We start from the raw sequence: 23,236 nt of genomic DNA, 5'->3' as shown, positions 1-23,236 counted from the left end.
TTCTGCAGGCCCTGGGCTTCATGGCGTCCTGCATTCTACTAATTCCATATGCAAGACTGCATATGAGTAAACTACAATGGTATCTAAAAAGTGTTTGGACTCAACATTGTTACAGCCTGGAGACAATCATAACTTTAATTCCCTGTCTACAACAGGAGTTTCGATGGTGGTCCCAGGCCTGTCACCACAACAAGGGACAGCCTTTCACCTTACCCACAGCCAGGCAGACAGTAACAATGGATGCATCGGATTATGCCTGGGGGGGGCACATATGGCAGGAAAATGTATTCAGGGTACTTGGCCCAAGGAACAAATGCACCTTCACATCAATCAGAAAGAGATGCTAGATGTACAGAATGCCCTGACAGCTTTCAATAACCTAGTACATCCAGGACAACTACTAATAAAGACGGACAATACCACAGTTATGTGGTACATAAACAAGCAAGGGGGTACACATTCCTGCCCCCTATGCAGGCAAGCCATGACCTTGTGGAACACATCACTAACCTATCAGGTACATCTACAGGCACAATTCCTGCCACGAACAAAAAATTCACTGGCAGACGAACTAAGCAGGAATCTCATGGACCCTCATGAATGGAAACTAAATCCACAGGTGTTCAGCATGATAACAAGGAAATGGGGATGCCCAGACATAGATCTTTTTGCCTCCCCTCACAATTGCCAACTACAGAAATTCTGCTCAAGAACTTATCACTCTCAAGCATGGAAAGTGAATGCTCTATCATTCAGCTGGAAAGCTCTGACAGTCTATGCCTTCCCTCCAATGCCTCTTCTTACCAAGGTGCTCCTAAAAGTAAGACAAGAAAGGCCAAAAATTATCCTGATTCCCTGGACTGGCCACACCAGCACTGGTACCCAATCCTAAAGAGCTTGTCTCAGGGCCCAGCTTGGCCTTTACCTCAAATTCCTCATCTTCTGACTCAACAAAACAATCAGATTCTGCACAGTCAACTCAGAACCTTAAATCTGGCAGCATGGCAGATAATGTAGCTACTCAGACTGCATCTCTCTCTAAAGCTGTTATGGATGTCATTTTAGAAGCCAGGAGGCTCAGCACTAGGAAATCTTACGTAGAAAAATGGAAGAGATTCTGTGTGTTTGGAACCAGGCACAAGGGCTCGACCCACTTGTTCCAAATATACCTCAAATTTTACAATACCTAACTGAGATGCTGGACAAAGGGCTATCTTTCTCATCAATTAAAATCTATGCCTCTGCCATTTCAGCTCACTACAATACGGAATCTCCTATTTTTTCACATCCTCTACTAAGACAGTAACTCAGAGGGGCAAAAAACATAAGACCCCCAAGGAGAGCACCAGTACCAACTTGGGATCTCAATTTTGTTTTAGGAAAAACTCACACTGCCTCCTTTTGAACCAGCTAGCACAGCTGATATAAAATTCTTATCATGGAAAACTGCTCTACTCCTAGCAATAACTTCAGCAAGAAGAGTCTCAGAGTTACAGGCATTAATGGCTGTGGAACCTTTCATCATTTTTCACCAGGACAGGGTTTCTCTCAGGACAAACCCAACATTCATGCCAAAGGTAGTTTCCAATGTGGCCCTGAACCAAACCATTCAATTACCAACTTTCTACCCAAATCCCCAGAATAAAGGGGAGAGACTTCTGCACGCTTTGGATATACACAGACAGCTACGATTCTACTTGGACAAAACAAAAGCTTTCAGAAAAACTGAGCAACTGTTTGTAGCCTATGCTGCAGGATCACAAGGAAAACCTATCACAAAGCAGACGATTTCAAAATAGATAGGACACTGCATTGCTTCTGTTATGCACAACATGGCAAATCAGTGCCTAAGGTCATTAGGCCACATTCTACCAGAACAGCAGCCACTTCAGCAGCCATTCTCAGAGGAGTACCAACCAAAGACATTTTGGAAGCTGCAACTGGAGCTCAGTGCACACTTTAACCAAGCACTACCACTTGCCTCTCTACTCTAAATCCAGAGCAGGCTTTGCCACTGCAGTCTTGCAGGGTCTGGTAGCCTCTCCAAATCCAATCTAGACCCAGCTGCCCAACCTCAGATTTGGGATTCAACCCAAGTGTAATGACTACAACAGTGAAACACGATGAACATAGTACAGTTGTGTACCTACCATAAATGTAGATGTCCAAGTGTATTTTTTTATTTTATTTATTTTTATTTATTTTTCACTGTTGCAGTCCAGGTTACCCACCCACCATCCCCCTTTCCATTTCTGGGACTTCTCTGTACTTCTCAACTCTATACAACCTATGTGGGGTATTTGCTTGTAGATGAAGGAAATGTTTATATTAGTACATGCTTGCATTTTGGCATAAATTTATTTTTCCAGCCTTCCTATCTGGGGGCACCTGACATCTGGGGCAAGAAAAACTGAAGAAAATGGCGTCTGTTGCATCTTTTATACCCCTGGCGCACTGATGTCAGAGAAGAGGAGACAGCAAACAACGCCGGACCAAGACTTTAGAACTCGGGCCGACTGCGGGTAGCCTGCCGGCGGATAACCCAAGTGTAATGACTGCAACAGTGAATACACTCGAACATCTACATTTATGGTAGGTACACAACTGTTCTTTTTATTATATTAGGTATGGTGCTGGGGGAGGCTTTATCTCACACAGAAAGCTAATTTCAGACATATTTTTCATCCTTTTTTGTCCAAGTTTCAGCCTGGATGGTTTATCACAGACTAACCTTGACATGGTACGTGTTTATTTTATTTATTTATTTATTTAACTTTTGTTTATCGAGAAAGTCTGACTTGGAACAAGCCAATTTTCAGTGGAGGCCTGAGGAGAAATGCTCCAGATGCGTGTCTTTGTCATGTGAGAGAAAACCGGAGCAACTGGAGGAAAGCCACACGAACGCAGGTAGGACATTCAGACTCCGCATATAAGACACCCCAGCCGAGAATCGAACTGGATAACCTCTTGCTTTGAAGGGACAATGCAAACCGCTGCACCACTGCACTGTCATACATACTTCTGATGATCACTCATGTGGGTGTCTTAAAGTCGTACACTCCTGCACTTAGGGCTGTACTGTTTTTTTGTGCTGTAGTTGGTGTCTGCGCTGAAAGGGTAAAAGGTACACATGTCAACCCACCATTCCACCTACAGTATCCCCAGTTGTTTCGAGCTGCATGCAGTCTGAGTATCCTCCAAAGTTAAAAAAAAAAAACAAATGGATACCAGTGTCTAAAGCACTGAATGTGCCAACTCCAAATTAAAATAAAAGACAATGTGCAGGAAAAAGAATGAACCGACCAAAATAAAGCTCACATTGGTGGTTTTCTGGTTGGTTCATTTTTTTTCTGCACTACTACAGTGTTTTTTATCATCCAAAGTTGTTACATCTCAAGTTCCCGAGCTTAATACCTTTAAAAAAAATTCCAAGTGCACCTGCATTTCCTAGATAAAAAGTCTGGGCTGCCAAAGAAACTGTCTTTCTGTGTGTGACTACCCCCACCATATCATTTTATTTTTAGAAGTTCCTTTTCATTGTGTGCATTATTCCCACCCATCTATCCTAATTAATTTGCTTAAGATGTGTTAGATATTCAGTTGCAATAGCAGGAACACACTTAAAATGTTCAACTCTCTGTTCACATGGTGGTAAAAAATTGTGATCTTAGAAATACATACACCCCTTATCCATGGGGCAAGGACTCATTGCCTTCGCCATAGGGAGATGCACCAACTGAACAAAACAAGCTGAAGATTTTAAAAAAAGCTAGAAGTAGGTGCGAGCGTGAATGGGTGTGCCTTCCTTGAAGGTTGGGTGTCGGGCTGGCAACTCAGCACTGTAAAAATCCACTGCCAATCATTAGCGGACCGGAGTTCCGCCGTGGTGACCCCTAACCGGGAAAAGCCGAAAGACATTACTTTAGTAATATAATGAAGTGGTACCTGTTAGCTGCTGTCTGTGGATGCAGCATTATTTGGGGAAATTACACCATTGCAAAGACTGCGAGTAACTAGTGCAGGTTTTGTCCCCTCTTGTCTCTCAGCACGGCTTCAAGCAAGAATGTTTTTGATGATTACAGTACGTGTAATTCGCCATGTTATCCTGCTCTTAAGACAGGTGTGATCCTGAGAAGGCATTACCTGATTTAATCTTCTCTGACAAGGCATTAACTGATTTAGTCATCTCTGACTGTACCCTCTGTTCACATCATTAGTGCAATGAGGAGTGTGAGTGACTTGAAGTAAGCTGTTAGCTCTTCAGCTTCAGTAATTTCTCTAGTTTCATCACAAGTCCCTTTTATGTCATAGGATTTGTAGTACAATGTTTAATACTGAGCTACAATTTAAGGTTTGTCAGACTAGGTCTGTACCATCATCTTCACAGCTGATCTGGAAAATAGATTAGTTTAACCAATACATTTTTCAAAAGTTTGCCCAGATTCACTGGGGGCTAACTTTGCCAAACCTGGATTACCTTGCATATGAGCAACTGATACAGTCAAGTATTAGTTACAACTATTTTCACACCCCCCCCAAAGTAACATCCCAAAGACTTCTGAGTAAACAAATTTAACCCAGCAGTTCCCCACTTCTGTTAGTCACAGATTCCCCAGCTGCCAACACCTAGCATGTTGCACATTTGTTGCAACTGTTTTATAGCTTTTTGTAGCAATCTAAACTGCTCATATCTATCTAGGCCTAGCCCACTACATTTCTCTTGTCGTATGTCCTCATAGTCTAGTGGTCTCAAGTCCTTCTGCTTTCCCCTCTGAGTCATCTGTTTACTTGTTTTCCTGGTAGTTTTGTGGAGTTACTTCATGTGCACATCTGCAGTTTCTTTTTTTTTTTTGGACTACATCAGATTTTTGGAGGTCAGCTGCTTCTGAGCTGCTCCAACCCATATTTTTGTTTTCCATCCATGCAGCTGTCGTGTGTAAAAAGCCTTGGTTGTCCTCTCACGTATGCAGGCATAAGCAAATGTAGAAATTTTTATAAGCTGCCATTTTATGAGGCAGGTTTGAAATTTTGGAGGTGCAGTTTATTGCAGCATCACAGCCAATATTAATTTAGTAATTTTAATCAGTGCTGGAGTCATCAACTCTGTGGGCTGTGTGGTATTTTGATTTAATGACTAATATGAACTGTTGTTGGCAGAACATGACCGTGAATTGTCGTTAGAGAAGGAGTTAGTTATTTCATTAGTCAGGGATCTGAGAACTCATGTAGATAGCAGCCTAGCTTTCAACATGTCTAGGGTAATAAGAAAATCCTTCTCTGGTCCTCAACTTATAAGCAACGGCATGGCGTCTGGGTCCAGAGAGGTCATCATATGACTGTACTGAGCCCTCATCAGACCCGTCATAGAGTGTAATGCCCCCTTCGGTATGTACCTGACCAGACGCAAGCAGCAACTGGAACATCCGCAAAGGTTCCTTACAAAAAGAATACAGGGAGTAAACAGAATGCCCCATGCTGATCATTTCAAAGCCCTGTCTCTTTACATTGTGTTATACAGACTTTTGAGAGGTGATTTTTCCCTGGTATTCAAGGCATCCCTGGACCCTGTTTTATGAACCTTTTGCACATCCACAAAACAAACAGCATTAAAAGACCTAAATTTTGCTTGCAACATAAATAAGACATGTTGGAAACACAGATATGTTTCTCAGAGAATTCCCATTCTCTAGAAGAGGTTCCCCTTCCATTTGAAGCAAAGTCTCTCCCTATTCCTGTTGGGCTGGGTAACTGGAATCTCACCCCTGATCTGGCGCCAGTGTCATTGTTGGAAAGAAGCAGACGGTAAATCATCCCCTACATAAATCAAATTTGTGTGTCACATTTTGGTTGCTCGGCTAGGCTTATAAGGACCCCTAGCATTGTTAGTATTAAGTTTCCAGTCACCCGGGGATCACGTCAGTCGCCCTGCTAAACAGGGGTCCAGGGAAGTAAATATTGTGGGAAGAAATAGCCAGGGAATTGTTATGGCTAGGCTTGTATAGGCCCTAGGGCCGATAACCTAGTACCAACCTATGAACCACAAGATTCTGAGCTTCAGGTCAAGGTACTGCTGTGGCAAAAGGTCCTGCGACTCCCATAAAACATCAAGTTTCACCCCCACCATTTTGTGACTGACAGATGTTCAATCTTCCTGATGTGAAAGAGAGCAAGTCCTGATTCTCTTTTGCTGGATTTAAGAAATGTCCTCAGAAAGGCAAATACTGCACAATCATACAATACACTAGTAATAAATTGTATCACAAAAAAGGAAGAGTACAGAAAAGGAACACTGAAAAATAAAAGTATTGGAAGACACAATTTCTGATATATACATTAATTACATAGATGTAGCTTTGATGATGTGCAGATTGGTGAAGAACTGTGTCATTACTAGATGTTGTTGTATCTTTCGGCTTTTCCGGGTTAGGGGTCGGCACAGCGGAACTCCGGTCCGCTAATGATTGGCAGTAGATTTTTACATACCGAGTTGCCAGCCCTGATGCACAACTTCAACGAAGGTACGCCCATTCACGCATGTCTCCACACAGAAGACGCTTTAGCTGAGAATCGAACAGGACGTCTTACTGTGAGTCAACAACGCTACCGCAGCACCACCACCGCAGTTCTGTGTCATTACTAGATACATAGCTAAAATGGTTAGGTTGTCAGTTAACAATTGTTCGTGAAGCATTTGCACATGGCTTTATTCCTGAGGTTGTTTTGTGGTTTCATAGTGTATTTTAAAAATAATTTACAATGGACAATGATTTCATTTCATTAGGAAGGTGGTTCCAAGCAGCAGGTCCTTGATTTGAGAAAGCTTTTTCACTTATGGATGATATGAAGTGAGGCTATAAGAGAGTGATGATGTCATCTTGGCAGTTCTGTAGGGAGTAGGCTGGTTCCTTGAGAGGAAGTTTAGCTCTTAAAAGAGGACAAAATTCTAGTTTTAATAATCTGAACAGAAGGCAGCTGTGAAGAAAGGTGGCTGTATCTGACATAGATAGCCAATGTAGTCCCATTATGAGGTCACATAGTCCCATTATGAGGTCACAGTGGTGAGTGTGGGAATTAGCTAAGAAAGCAGATCTGAAAAATTTACTTTCAGCAATTTGAAATCTTTTTATATTGTAAGATGAGTGTAGGGTGAGTAAGAGTAATATGTAATCTCAGGGAGGTTACACTTTTAGCTATAGGAAATTTGACTCTTGGGGTGCAAAGATGTGATAACTGTTAACAAGGTTTGAGTGGAGACAACCCCTTAGTGGTATTATCAATATGAGGTGTGAAAAATGTGAAAAAAGTGAGGGAGTAAGTGTTATGCCCAAGCATTTGCATTCAGGAACATTAGGTATAACATTGTCTTGAGTGTCCACAAGTGGAATGATAGTTAAGGTAGACACTTTTTGAGTTGATGACAAGTTTTCTGGCAGTGGTCCAGTTGCATAAATGGGTGAAGCTCTTTTGTAGTTGAGTTTTTAAAGTTGTGTGATTCATTAACTTCTAGAAGTAAGATGTCTTATGTATATTGTGAGATAGTGTGCAGGAAGGTCATCAGTGAGGGATTAATGAATAGTGAGAAGAGGGGAGGGCCAAGGACAGAACCTTGGGGTACACCAGTTCTGAGACTAGTGTTGTTAGAGAACTAGTTAATGAAATAAACTTGAAATGTTCCGGCAATACGGTAATTTTTAAGTCAGGTGATATTGGTGCTTTTTGAGTTTTCTAAACAGAATTTTATAGTTTCTGTCAAAAACTCCAGCCATAGTCTTTTATATGTTAGTGTACATGCTATTGGTGGCAGGTATAGGTTGGTACTAGGCTATCGGCCCTAGGGCCTATGCAAGCCTAGACATAACAATTCCCTGGATATTTCTTCCCACAATATTTACTTTTCCAGGCCCCTGTCTAGCAGGGCGACTGACATGATCCCCGGGGTGAATTTCCTATCTCCCATCCAATCATCAAGGTTCCTTTTGAAGAGGGCCAAAGAGGCGCTGTGCTTGTTATGTATGGGCAGTCTATTCCAGAGTATGGGGAGTCTCTGGGTCAGGAACCTATCCCTCCAGCATGTTTTGTTAATTGTGATGACAAGGTTTAGATCCCTGGAGCATGTGGCTCTGAGGGACTGGGATTTCTTTAAGTGGAGCATGTCCAACAGCTCAGGGTTTGACATGGCCTTGTATGTTAAGCAGAGATCGCCTCTGAGTAAACGATATGCCACAGAGTATAGCTGGAATTTTTTTAGACGGTTAGTATATGGCATCTGCTTTAGGCCTGTGATTCTTTTAGTGAGGTATTTCTGTGGCCTTTCAAGCTGTTGCAGATGTCTTGTGAGGTACATACCAAACGGGGAATTATACTCTATAATTGGTCTAATGAGGGATGAGTACAGTGGGACAATGACCTCCTTTTTTTGGATGAAAAGCCCTTAGTGATGAGGTGTGCCACATAGAAGGATTTCCTGACTGTTGTGGCAATGTGGTTATCGAAAGTGAGACCACTGTCCACCTGTGTCCCTAAGTCTCTCATCACACTTTCGATGTTTAGTGTCCTGCCACCTATGTGGTAATTCATGGGTACATGTTTTTTTCCAAAGGGGATAACTATACATTTCTTGGCATTAAGCTTGAGCCCATGGCTCTGGCACCAGGCATCTGTTTCTGTAAGGCCCTTTTGTAGAATATCCACATCATTTGGGGATTCAATAATGGCTCCCAGTTTGCAGTCATCTGCAAACTTTGTTAGCCAGAGTCCCTTAGTGTTGGGCTGTACTTCAGAGAAGTAGATGCCAAACAAGAGTGGTCCCAGGACTGAACCCAGAGGTACTCCACTTGTCACTTGTCTGGAGCTGTATTTGGAGTTGGCTACTTTTACTGTCTGGGTTCTGTCAGTAAGCCAGTTAGCAACCCATCGAGTGACGTAGGGATTTATGCCCAGCTTAGTAAGTTTTATCTATGATTCCAGAGTGGTGGATGGTGTCAAAGGCCTTGGCGAGGTCCAGATAGGCTGTGTGGACTGCCTTACCCTCATCCACAGCTCTGGAGACTGATTCGAAGAAGTCAATCAGATTCAGGAGACAAGATCAGCCCTTCACAAACCCAAACTGGGTGGGGTCCAGTGTTTGAAGGTTGCCAGTGTCTTTGTTTATAAGTTCCATGATAATACGTTCCATGCCCTTGCAAATCAGGCTTGTCAGACTGATGGGACGGTAGTTCCCGGGATCCAAGGTGGATCCTCCCTTGTGGAGCGGGATAACTGTAGCTGTGTGCCACTCAGTGGGCCTGAAGCCTGAGGTGAGGCTATGATTAAACATGACACTTGGGTGAGGTGCCAGTTCATTTTGTAATTCATGTAGTACACAGCCTGGGATGTCATCTGGTCCCATGGATGCTGTATTCTTAGCTTTGGAGAGTGCAGTTTCTACCTGTGTGGCCGTGATTATCGGAATTTGGCAATCTTTTGGTATTGAGATGGGCCCTTTAGGGGGTGAGAGTGGGGTGAAGTTGGCACTAAATCGATCTGCCAGGATATTGGCAATATCCTTGGGATCAGTATATTTAATGCCATTCTGTTGTAACTCAGAGCAGATCTGAGCATTGCCATTTAGATTCTTGACATAACTATAGAATGCCTTGTGGTTGTCTTTGGAATCTTTGGCAATTTTATTTTCGTAACTAGCTTTTGAGGATTTTATGAGAAATCTCAGCTTCTTACTGAGGCTGGTGAGGGAGTTTTTTGCATCCTGGGATTTTCCTCTTTTTTTGCAACAGTTTCTTCCTTCTGTTGTATAGTTTGTTTATAGCAGGGGACCACCAGATTGGCTTCCTTTTTTTGGAGAAGAGCATCTTGGTTCTATTTGGGATGGCACGATTCATGCACGAGTGGATGTGCTCATACAGTACCTTAGTGTAGGATACTGCAGTCGAACTTCCAGATCCCATCTGCGTGGGTGTTGTGAAGTTTGTCACTTCTGACTTCAGTAGCTTGAAGTTGGCTTTGGAGAAGTTTTTTAAGGAGGTTTCCTTACTGGGGGGTGGGGGTGGGATGTGGATGTCAAGGGTGATTTGCTTATGGTCAGACCTGACCAGTGAGGGGGTGACCACTGGTGTGGACCATCTATCTCCCATGTTGGTTATGACCAGGTCTAGGATATTGGAGCCCCTGGTGGGACAATGGATTAGTTGATCCAGGACGTTGGAATTTATGAATTCCAAGAACTGTTGGAAAAAGGAGTTGGTACCTGAGTAGTTTTCCCAATTAATGGCAGGGTAGTTGAAATCACACAGTATTAGGGTGTTTGGTTGTATCTTAATATTTTCCAGTATGTTTAGAAAGGTGTAGTGAGAATCTTGGGGCATGGTTGGGGATCTGTAGCAAGCTACAATTTGGATTGCAGTCTTACCTAGTGTTAGTTGCACCTGGAGAATTTCAGATGCATTGTGTTGGGCAACTAGCCTGGAGGTGTGGATATCCTTGGTGAATATGGACACTCCTCCACCTTTAGTGTTTCGGTCCTGGTTTTGTGGCTGAAATGTGTGGTAAGAGTTGTAGCCTGGTATTGCAGGGGTGCTCTCAGAAGCCTTGAACCAGGTCTCAGTTACTGCACAGATATCGATGTTCTCCATTTTTAGGAGTGCCTCGAGAGAGTGCATTTTGAGGTTTAGACTTGTAGCATTGAGTTGCTTTACCTTTGTGGTACTGAAGGCATTGTGAAATCCATGTTGGAAGCCTGATAGGAGACTGTAGTTGCTGATGAGTTTTAGCAGCTGATAGTATAGTAGTTCCTCAAAGATTTTTGTTATTGGGCAAAGACTGGAGAGTGGTCTGAAATCCTTGGTAAAGGAACTGTGATGGAGTGCTTAAAGGAAGGAAATACATCCCTGACGTTAAGGAGAAGTTGAAAATATAGTTAAGAGGTTGTGATGGAGTATGGTGAATATGGTAGATAAGCCATTTAAATTTTGGAGTAATCTGGTTTCATTTGCACAGATTTCTGAGAAGTCGATGTGGCATTTTATTTGGCTAAGGGTAATGCTTAGGGGAGCTGTCTGGGGTGCTTCTTAGTGTGCTTCAGTTGACTGTGTGAATCTTATTTGTTCTGATCTGAACTGATGGACTCAAGAAGATGTGTTATCCTTCTAAGAAATTTATAGTTGTGTCTGGTAATGACAACAGCATGGCAGAGGAGTTGGTAATTTCTCTGTTAGCTGATTGATTTCCCTCCAGAAGAGCTTGGGCGTACTTTTTTATCTATACATTGTTGACAGGGTTAGCCCCATTAGGCCAAATTAGGCCAAATACCTCTTTTCAGGTGGTATTCATATTGAGTAGAGAAAATTTCAAGAAAAATGTCTTGATGTGAAAACTCCATCACGGTTCTGAAGAAGTCATCTGACAAAAGCATTGATTAAAGTGGAGTTACGCTGTTTTGGTGTTGCAAATTTTTGCTTTGTTTTCCACTGCTTTTTGGCTCAGCTTTGGTTTGGTGGAGTTTGTTGTAGTAGAGAAAATTTGTCCAAGACTCTGGGGAACTTCCCTTATTCTTTTCAACAAGTGTACATATACCTGTTTCAATCAGCATACTTAAAAGGCCATCTCAAAAGATCAAAACTAAAAAGAAGTTAAAAAAGTGAAAAAAAAAACTTATTTTTGGGAGGGGCAAGCCCCCTGCCCACTAACCCTTACATATATCAACTATAAGATCACATAACAATGGGGAAAGGACTAATTCCCACACTTCAGTGTACAGCGATCTAATATGTCAGCAAAGCCAGGAACACTAGTGAGCATAATGTTCAGTATTCTGAATACAACATCAGTACCTGCGGCTACATATATATATATATATATATATATATATATATATATATATATATATATGTTTGTGTGTGTGTGTGTGTGAGACGTTAATATTTATTTTATTTATTTATTTATAGTTTGTTTTCCAGGATAGTCCACTGGGCCACGGGGAGCCTGTTTTCAATGGAGTCCTGGGGAGAAAAGCTCCAGAAAATTACAAATTACAGATTTAACATGAGTAAGTTATTAGAGAAATGTAATGTGCACAAATGAAGCAAAATTAAACAAATAGAAAAACACGTTAGTAGAGCGCACATAGTACAATGCAATAAGATTAATATTTATAAACAAAGTTTTTAACAGTGTAACATATTAGCACAATGCAGTAACAGAAGCAGTCTAAATGTTTTATCAGTTATGCTAATTCATGCAGTTAATTTCTAGGCTACTGAATTGTACCATTCTAGGAGTTATGCTAATTCCTAGAGTTTATTAGGGGTACAAGACAATGGGAGGCTATTGTGAATTATAGCTTATAGAGAGTAGCTATAGTGTAGGGAGATTATGTGGGGTGGGAGCAAGTGCATTCCCATAGTGAAGTCAGGTGTGTGTGAAGTAAGGTTTTGAATGAAGAGAGGCTGCTGGTGGTGCGGATGAGAGGTGGGAGGGAATTCCAATGGCATGCTAGAGAGAAGGACATTAGATGTTTACCTGGTGAATGGGCAGGTTTAATTAGATTTTGGGAATTAGATCTCAAAAGTCTATTTGGGTGGTGCATTTTAAAGGTGGTGACAAGAAAGGGACAGAGAGAGGGGGTGAAAATAAGTTTGTATTCTTGGACAAGTTGAATGTAGATGAGGTAATTGGACAGCTCGAGCCAATTCATTTGGTGTACAGCAGTCCAGTGATGGGAAGTGGATCTATGGCCAGTTGCAAATTTTGTTTTTATTATAGCAAGAGGAGAGTTAAGTCTTGAGGGAGGATTGCAGGTTAGTAAGGATAGAGGCACCGAATAGGAGGGATGGGATAACATAAGTGTTGGCGAGGGTGAGCCTAGTGGAGGGAGAGATGTAACGGTTGTGGGGGTAAACCATGCCTATTTTTTTATGTGTTTTTTTATATTTACTTATAGATGATTATCAAACTTTAGCTGGTCATTGATCAGGACTCCTAGTAGTTTAGCATTAGAGACTATTTTGAGAGGAGTATTATTTTGATTGGTGACTGAGAATGAGGTTTTATCTAGGGTAGTGGTTTTGGAAGCTTTAAATATCATGAGTTTAGTTTTAGTAGCATTGAGTGCTAGGTGGTTGTCCATCATCCATTGCTCAGTGGAGGACAAGGCATCTTGGATTAATTTAACTAGGGTGGATATAGAGAAGGCATAGCAGATTATTGTTGAATTGTCGGCATATTGTACAAGGTTGCCATTTGGGATGGCTTGGTAGAAATCGTTTATGAATATATTGAATAGAAGGGGGCCTAAAACTGAACCCTGGGGGACAACTGTGGGAGTATTGAGAAAAGGGGAGGTACCTTTTTTCCATCTGACTGCTTGTTGCCTGTTTGAGAGGTAACTGGTAAACCAGTTAATAGAGGAGTGGGATAGATTTAGTTTGGAGAGTTTAGTGAAAAGAAGGTTATGAGAGAGAGTGTCAAAATGCCTTAGAGAGGTCAAGGAGGAGAGTGGACATGATGTGGCCAGTGTCACAGGCCTTATTAACTGTTTCTAGGAAGGAGAGGAGAGCTATGGTAGAGCTGTGGCCAGGTCTGAAACCATGTTGTGTAGGGGTTAGAAGTTGTAGATGGATGCATTTTTGAAGAAGTTTAGAAATGGGGGATAAGATAGCAATAGGTCGGAAGTTTGTGATATTATTGTTATTACCACCTTTATGGAGTGGAATAATAAAGGCCTTTTTCCAGAGCTGGGGAACTTGACATTCAACAGTAGATCGATTTATAAGAATGCAGATGGGAAGAGCTACGCCTTCTGTGGCAACTTTTAAGAAATATGAGGGATTTTTTTAACTTAGGGATAAGACACCCCTGTGCTGGTCCTGCGGTAGTGCTGCTCATTTTTCGCCTCCTGCTCCACACCAGAAAACTCTCTCCAGAGGCTCCCCCCATTCATCACAAGCCTAAGGAATACCTCCCTTCAATACCCCTGACTCTTCTCTGGAAGTTGCTGGTTATTGTTGTACTAAAGAAGTACTACTGAAGACTGCCCCTGAGTAACTTTTGGGATTGTAGGTAGCCTAACACCAACTACTGTCTTTGCAAACTACGTACTTAACATTTGTATTTTCCTATAACTTCCCTTGTAAGTGAGCCAGCAGCCTACCGTAGACCACAAGACCTTACTCCCCTCCTCTGGTCAACTGAGTCCTACATATTTCCCTCCGTACAGGTTAAGTGTCCTCCACCTCCTTTTCAGCCTGCCTATCTCTATTTCACCACTAGGTGGCAGCACCTACCATCCATAGGGCAATATGTCTTTTATTTTTATTTGGCTCCCCTCCTAAGTAGCTGCCTAGGTATCTCTCAAGCCATTGTTCTCCAACTATATTCTGGTTCTTCCACCCCTGAACAGAATACCATAGATAACTTGCCCCTCTGTTTCTTTTCTGATAGTTATCTTACCTTTTTATTCACATACTTTACCTGCTTATATTGCTTACCTTTTAATTCACATACTTTACCTGCTTATATTGCTTTCACAGCTGCAGTGGCTGATACTTTTTCTGCTGCTGGTTCTTCCTTCTGTTCTTCCCCGCTCCGTTCGCCCTACGGGCTCAATCCGCTCCCCTACCCTACCCCCAAATTCCACCCACCCCCACCACATCCATACTTATACCCACATAACCACACCTACTTCCTCTCCCACACCTCCACCCCTTCCTCCTTTATTTCCCTCCCCTGCACAACTTTCCTCCACCACAAATCCCATCAACCCCTTTCTCTATACACCACACATCCCTAATCTCTCTTACTACTAACCATAAATATCCAATAAAAACCCAAACATGCATCCAAAGTATACACTCTTCTCCATTCAAATACTTCTCCTACTTTACCTAACCTTCATCTACTACCTTACCCAGCCTAACAAGCTATCTCACTCCCCACTCTATCACACAACCTCCTCTCTCCACTTACTTCACCCCTACTCAGTCATACCAATATCTCCTACACTTTACCCTATCAAACCCAACCTCTGCTTTCACTTCAAACTTATTTCACTAAAAACTACTACCCACACCCTACCAAACATATCTCCTACAACCTCTACTATTTATGACAAAAAACACAAAAACCCATACTATACAATAGAAATTCTAACATCTCTACTTTTAGCTGGGGATGTACATCCTAACCCAGGCCCAAACACCTCCCCCCCTTCTTCAAAATCCATTCGATTAGCATCCATGAACACACAAAGCTTAGCAAACAAAGCTCCAAACCTCCAAGCCTGGTTACACTATAATAAACCAGATATCTTAGGCATATCTGAAACCTGGTTAAAACCACATATAAAAGATGTGGAGATAATTCCTGCCAACTACTCCATTATCAGAGCAGACAGAACCCAGTGAAAAGGAGGTGGTGTAGCTCTACTATACTCATCCTCCCTATCCATTACTCCTTACAATAAAGCTATTCCTCAATTCAACAATGCAGAATTAATAATAGGCCTACTTCGATTAAATAAACACAAAAATATATGCATAGCCTCACTCTACATTTCCCCAGGCGACAATATCCCCACACTGGAAGATATCCTCTCCTGGTTCTCTTCCAGTATTTCTAACGAAACCATCATCATGGGAGACACTAACATCAATTGGTCCACCATTCAATCCTATACCTCCTCCATTAACATCAACCTGTATAACTTCACTCAACTCATCAACTCCACTACTAGGCCCTCTAAAGACTTCTCTTCTGGCAGTACTATAGATTGGATATTAGTCTCTCACCCCCACAATTACCCTGATAGTGGAATTCTTCCTGACTCCCTAAGCGACCACCTTCCCATCTTTGCCACATGCCTCTCTTCTTCCCTACAAGTTTCTCATAACTACATCACTTTCAGAGACCAAAAAAACTTCAACCCAGAAGCCTTCTCTAACTCCCTAAAATGCCTTAATTGGTACCCACTAAAAACTCTTCCCCTGGAAAGTGCTATCACTCACTTTAATTCCACTTTCTTAAACCTGTTAGATACACATGCTCCCTTAAAAACTAAAAAACTAGAAGAATAAAAACAAAACTACCCCTTGGCTAACTAAAAATACACTAACAACCATGCGACTAAGAGATAAAGCTTGGGCACGCTATCTGAAGCACAAGTCTCCCACTACTCTTAATGACTACAAAACTCTTCGTAACTCAGTAAAAAAGCTTATCACAGCAGACTGACACAACTATTACTCTTCTCTTCAAAGTAAATACAAAAATGACCCACAAAACTTCTGGAGAGGTATAACCTCCCTCTTAAAACCCAGTACAACTGAAAACCCAAGCGTACAAGACAATGACCTTGCCACCGAGTTTAACTCTTTTCTCACTGACTGCATTTCCAAATTAACCTCTTCCTTCTACTCCAACCATCCACCTCCAACCCCCCCCCCCTACTCCTCCTCCTTCTCCACTCTGTCATCCTACTACCTCCCAACCACTTAGATTCTCCCTGGAACCAATCCCTACTTCCACTATCAAAAAACTCCTGAAAAAGCTAAAACCTTGCACCAATGCCCCCGATAACATCCCCTCCCACTTCCTCAGTATAGCTGCAGATGCTATCGCCCTGCCAAGTAGTATCCTAATCAACCACTCCATCCAAGAAAGTCACGTTCCTCAAATCTGGAAAAAGGCTTATATAATTCCCTGCCATAAAGGAGGAAATAATACTAGCGTTACCAACTTCCGCCCCATTGCTATCCTCTCTCCTATTTCAAAAATTCTAGAGAAATGTATTCACCTTCAACTCCTTCCCTACTTACTAGACAACAACCTACTAACTTCTACTCAACACGGCTTCCGTCCCAATCACAGCACTATGACAGCCCTCCTATCATTCCTCGAAAATGTGAACAAGGCTAGAGACTCTGGCCTCACTGTATTTACCATTCTACTTGATCTCTCCAAAGCTTTTGACACTATCTCCCATAACTTACTTCTAACTAAACTCTCCAAGCTAAATCTTTCACCTTCTGCTCTAAATTGGTTCACCAGCTATCTCTCAGACAGGCATCAAGCTGTTAAGTGGAAAAAATCCATCTCCTCTTTCCTTAATAGCCCCACAGGTGTTCCACAAGGTTCCATATTAGGACCCCTTCTCTTTAATATCTTTGTAAATGACTACTATCACTCTATCCCCTATACTAACATCATCCAATATGCAGATGATTCTACAATCATCTGTGCTTCATCTTCCATTTCAACTCTCCAAAAGCTGACTCAAGATGCCTTCTCCACCACAGAACAGTGGATGAAAGACAACCATCTTGCACTTAATGCAGCTAAATCAAAACTAATGATATTCACCCCCTCTAAAACCAACACACTGGATCAACAACCATTCTCCATCACCAGTCAAAATAATAACCCACTTGAACTGGTAACTGAAGCCAAGCTTCTAGGAGTCCAAATTGATAATAACCTTACTTTCAAGTCCCATCTACTACAAAACATTAAAAAAAACACCAAAAACTAGGCCTGCTGTATCGTCACAAACAATTCCTCTCACCTACTACCAAACTCACTCTCTCTACCACATTTCTCTTACCCTCCCTCCTTTATGGTGCCCCTCTTTTAACTAATCTACAATCATCTCTCAAAACAAAACTTTCAACCTGTTATAATAAAATAGCCAAATTTGCCACTAGCAATAAATCTTCAACCCATCACTGTGTACCACTCCACAAACTAAATTGGCTTGAACTTCCCAACTACCTCTCCTACACTCAACTAACATATGCACACAAACTCATTTTTCACCATACTCAGACTTCTTAGGTCTACTAATCAAAACCTAATAGAAGTCTATAGACCCCATCGCCCCCCAGGACAAAACCTCCTCTCCTTTTCACTAGCACGCCTATGGAACTCCCTCCCACCCTCCATTCGTACCATCACTAGCCTTCCTACCTTTAAAAAATCACTCCACTCCTACCTATCATTGACATGGGAATGCTCCTGCTCCTACCCCACATAATCTTTCTATACTCTCTACTGTACTCCCCCTTTTACTCTCTCTACCTCAGACAGTAACCTATTCCTTAATAGTTCCTGTCCTCCTGAAAGCCTTATGTACCTATCTACTCACTTCCTTATCCTTGTGCCTATGATATAATTTGGTTTCAACTTTAATATGTTTTATTATTTGATTGTATTAATGCTTAACTTTACTCATTGTAATCACTGTTCCTCGTGATGTCATGTACAATAATTTGGATGTAAATCTCCATAACATGTAATTTGCATATAACTCTCTATAATATGTAATCTGTAATGGAGCTTTTCTCCCCAGGACTCCATTGAAAACGGGTTCTCTTGGCCCAATGGACTATCCTGGTTAACCAACAGCAAATAAATAAATAAATATCATCAGGGGCATTGGATCCGGGTTTCAGTGTTAGTAAATTTTTTTTTATGGTGGTTGTAGGGATGGGGTTGAAGGAGAAAGGAGGAGGTTGGAAGCAGGAGATGCTAGGGGAGGGAGGGATACGTGGAAATAAGGGTGGGGAAGGTGAATGGGAAGTGAAGGATGATGTAAGTTTACTTATGGAATCGATAAAGAAAGTGTTAAATTGGGTGGCTAAGTCCAAGTCAGAGGCATCTGGATCAGGGCGGGGGTTTTCTTTTTTGCCAGGGTTGAGAAGGGAGGAGATTTCATGCCAGAATTTTTTGGGGTTGGTGCTATGGTTCGTTTGGAGTGTAGAGAAGTAGACTTTGCAGTCTGAGATACTTTTTTTTACTTTGTTACAAAGTAATTTAAATTCGTTAATGGTGGTGATAGTTTTATTTTTAGAGTACCGTTTCCAGGCTTTGTCCAAGAATCGCATGGCTAGTAAGGTATTTTTGGTTAGCCAAGGTACAGGATTGCTTCTTATGTGTTTTGTTTTCAAAGGGGCAAAGAAGTCAAGCAAGTTGAGGAAAGTTGAGTTAAAGCAGGTAACAGCATTTTCTAAGGGAAGGGTGTTTAGTGGGTTCCAGTTCATTTTTTTAGTGCATTTGAGAATGTGCTAGGATTAAAGTTTTTTGGACAGCGAGTGAAGGTGTAGGTATGAGTTAGCTGTATTGAGGAGGGAAGACGGTGGGCAAAAGTGGGGAAGTGGTCATCTAATGGGTCGGGCAGAGTGCCACTATCAGAGATGTAATGTGGATGAGAAACTAGAATCCACTCCAGGGTGCTTCCCGTAAGAAAGTTGTTGGAAGGCATAGCTGTTGAGTTAATAAGCTGAGTGAAGTTGTACAAGTTTATATTAAGTGAGTTTGTAGGAGAATGAATTGTTGACCAGTTAATATTAACATCACCCAGGATTATACTTTCATTAGTGATGTTTTTAGAGAACCAGGAGAAAAATATCTTCAAGTGTTGAGGTATTGTCCCCAGGAGGGATATAAGGGGAGACTATGCATATAAGTTTATGTTTGTTTATATGAAGTAGGGCTAGAATTAGTTCTGCCTTGCCAAATTTGGGACTAGGTTTGGTATAGGGGTAACTAAGTGGGATGATGAGTAGAGGAGAGTGACTCACCCTCCTTTTTTATGTGTTATATCTTTCCTAATTATGGAGTAGTTGGGTGGTGTTAGTTCAGAATCTTTTATATGGGGTTTGAGCCTGGTTTCTGAGATGGCCAGAATATTAGGGTGGTTATGGAGAAGTCAGGCATGGAGGTTAGGAATTTTGTTGCATATGCTCTGAGCATTTAGAGCTGAGAAATGGAGGGGTTTACCAGTTTTGGAGGCGGATGGAATTGGGAGGTTGAGATGTGTGGGGGAGAAGGGCCAGGGTTTGGGTGAATGTCACCGGAGAGAAGGATAGGGATTAGATGGCAGAAGAGGTATTTGAGTTGCTTGGTATGTAATCTATGGGGTGTAAGCTTTGTGCCCCAAGCACTCCAATACAATTTCCTCAATGCCAGGGATTCAATAGGCTTGTATTCTGTGCAGCCAGCTGCTCATACTCATCAGTTCAGCCAAGCAGCTGCCACATGCAGTTACTCACATGCCAGAGAAGGAAGACAGGAAGTGCTCATGAGCTATATAAGCTGGGAAGGGAAACAGGGAGGGGGGACTTAAGATTTACAGAGGGGAAACTGATTTTACATTTAGGGAGCTAACATGAGTTTAGGTTTAGTGAGGAGAAGGGTATTTCAGGTTTAGGGAGTGAATGGTACATTAGGTTTAGGGAGGAGAGGGGGCTTTTAGGTTTAGTGAGCAATCATAAGTTTAGGTTTAGGGATTGGGTGGGAGCTTTTAGGGTTAGGATCAGGATACTGGTGAGGATAGATACTGTACATTTACTTAACGCAGAATGAGACTTAGAGCACTAGAGCACTTGCCAAAGCGAGAAAGTGTCATTGAGGAAGTGTGTCACAAGATAATAGTATATAAGCACTTGTAGTGAACCCTGTATATATATATATATATATATATATATATATATATATATATATATATATATATATATATATATATTATTCTGAGTATCAGCCTGAATGTGTTGAAACTGATGAGAATTTCCAACTTGAGGTATTTTTGATAGAATGTTTTTGGCTAGACAGCTGCATAAATGAATTAGTTATTTAGTTGACTGGTTTTAAAAAGGGTGATGTATACTTATTGTTTTATGTTGTAAAAAGTAGATGAAACGCCAGTAGCAGTTACCAAAAAATACCTTGCACAGCTGTCTGTAATCCACTGAGCTCTGATTGTCATTATTGTGCTGTTTGTATTTAATCACTTCTAGTTTAGTGGAATCACTGCACTGGAGTTAATAACACCCTAGTATGTCCAAATCTTAATCTTGTCATGTTCTAATCTTCTCTCACAGACATACTGCATCAGTAAGGTATAGAGTGTTGTAGAGTTAGTTTAGTTCCTGATGGCCACCTGATAGAAGGCCACTTACTACAAATGTGCTATGGGCAGAACAAAGGGATTCTGCTCTCTTTTTTCTGTGATAAGAGGATATACCTTCTGTAAGATGGGCTTCATTGTAAGGAAATTTGGAGCTTTTTGACAATGAAAGCTCAGTTTTCAGTTAGGGGAAGGTTTTCACATGGGGGATTCCATTGCCTTACACCTCAGTTAAGGCCTACATCAGAGGGATAGACCTAATCTTTATTTTTGTGTGTTTTAAGTTTGTTATTACTTTTCAGCCACACATTATGCAGTGAAAATGTTCTTTTAAGTTGTGTGTCTCTTCTAAGAAACTCTTAGCAAATTGTAGAGTCACTTGTAGTAAGAAGAGGCATTTATATGTTTAATAATGGCAGATTTTATATATCATCAATTTCATTCTTAAGCACTTTAGAATTTATCCTAAATAAGAGGAGGGTATTAAGTGTCTTAATTTTTCAGAGTGTGCTAATTCACTGAAACAATTTTTAACTGTATGTCAGAAGGTACTTAAGGAACATGGGTTACATTAGAATGACTGCAGCTGTTTGCTAATTCAGAAACTATTCCTTTTGTTTCTGCCAAAGAAAGAGGCGTATTGGTGAAGGTATCGATTGGCTTACTGGATATTCTTTTATAGACAAACTGAGAACTGTCTTTTGGAAACACAACACCCTCGTTCCACTTCTGTAGCACTTACATCTTGTGGTTCTGAACTTTTATTTATGAGTGATCGTGTGAGGTTTCCATATTGTCTGCAGGTATTAGGCCTGGAAACATGCAGACATTGGCTTAGCCATCATTAAGACTTGCTCTCCTAGGATGTCATGTTCTCATGCATCCCTCCTTTCATTATAAGAATGAGTAGGCTGTCCTTTCCTGCAGGTATTTTTAGGTGGTGACTTTTCATTACCTCCTCTCTGCTATGTGCAGTGACATTTTTTGCTATGATGTACCTTTTAACTAAAGCAGCTTAAAAGAAACATATTACTCAAAATGGTCTATATTACAAGACCGAAAACGCATTCATTTGAATGCATCTTGGTCGAACATAAAAGGCTGAAAACACAAAATATCGAAGTGACTGTTAAGCAAATTCCTTCACTGGGAAAGAATTCGCTTGACCGCTTCGGTACTTTGCCATTTTCGGCACTGTAGTGCGGTTTCAGAGTTGGTATATTTAAGTAGGGGGGCGTGGGGGGGGGGCAAAGCCCCCCACTTAATGTATTGTTTGAACTTGTTTTTTATTTATTTATTTTTTTGTTGGAACAGCGATTTTTGGAAAAAAAATCGCTGTTCTGACACTTCAACATTGTAAGCTTTCGCTTACATAGGGTCGATTAATTACTGTTCGCTTTTTTAAGCGTTCGGAGATCTAATATAGACCTACTCAAAAGGTATATTGTCTGTTTTTTTGGGATGGTTGCCACACAGAATAGGGCTTTCATGGATGCCTAAAGACCATCTCGTTTCCTTCTGGTATCTCTTATATAAGCTTCTTCTTACCGGACTCTTCTTTCAAAATCTGTAGCAGTAACAGCATGCAGAGAAGAGGAACTGACCTTTTACTTTCATGGGTTCAGAGCTACTAAATAGTTTATTATTTGTGATGATTTTAAGAAGCCTAGCCTTGCATTCCTTTGTTGTAATTTTTTTATTAAAATGTTAACAATAACAATGAAAACAAAAAAAGTATTTAAAACATATCAACTAAATAACTAGTTACAGTAGTGCATGCCAACAGATTCAGGTTAACTCATTAAACCAGTACTATTTTTTCAAGTAAATACCTTCATTTTTTCCAATATATATATATATATATATATATATATATATATATATATATATATATATTGACGTGTAACATTTGAAGTTCTTATTTTAATAGTTGACAATTTTTGCATACACTTTTAGCTAAATATATGAATTTTATAAATGTGGGACAGTTTTACTTTTCCAGTTTTTTGAAATTACTTTTCTTGCTGTAGCTAAAATAAACCATAGAAGAGACACTTGCATTCTTGGAATAAATTCTGGACCTGGAGCATTGAATAAAATCAAAGAATTAGTATTATACGTCTGTCAGACCACAAAGCTTAAGTGAAATTTTAAAATTCATTTCAGAAAGGAGGTATCAATTTATACTCGAGCACCATATGATTCCAGTCTGCATCCAGAGAATTACCACATGTCCAGCAATTAATATTTGTTAATTTATACATTTCTGCAATCTTATGAGGAGTTATAAAAGTTCTATGTAAATACTTGCCAATATAGTGAAGATGTAGATTTACCTGTCAATTT

At 40.9% G+C, this 23,236-nt stretch overlaps 1 protein-coding gene across 1 annotated transcript in view; it reads left to right on the top strand.

The window, feature by feature from the left end:
* The window catches only part of SHROOM4 (shroom family member 4), a 1,399,869-nt gene that overhangs the window by 358,911 nt on the left and 1,017,722 nt on the right, over positions 1–23,236 (top strand). The window lies entirely within an intron of this gene.

The sequence above is a fragment of the Protopterus annectens genome, chromosome 15.part0 (genome assembly GCF_019279795.1).
Source record: "Protopterus annectens isolate FY-2018-M chromosome 15.part0, PAN1.0, whole genome shotgun sequence".
NCBI classification, from domain to species: Eukaryota; Metazoa; Chordata; order Ceratodontiformes; family Protopteridae; genus Protopterus; species Protopterus annectens.
This window is presented reverse-complemented; position numbering and strand designations above follow the sequence as displayed.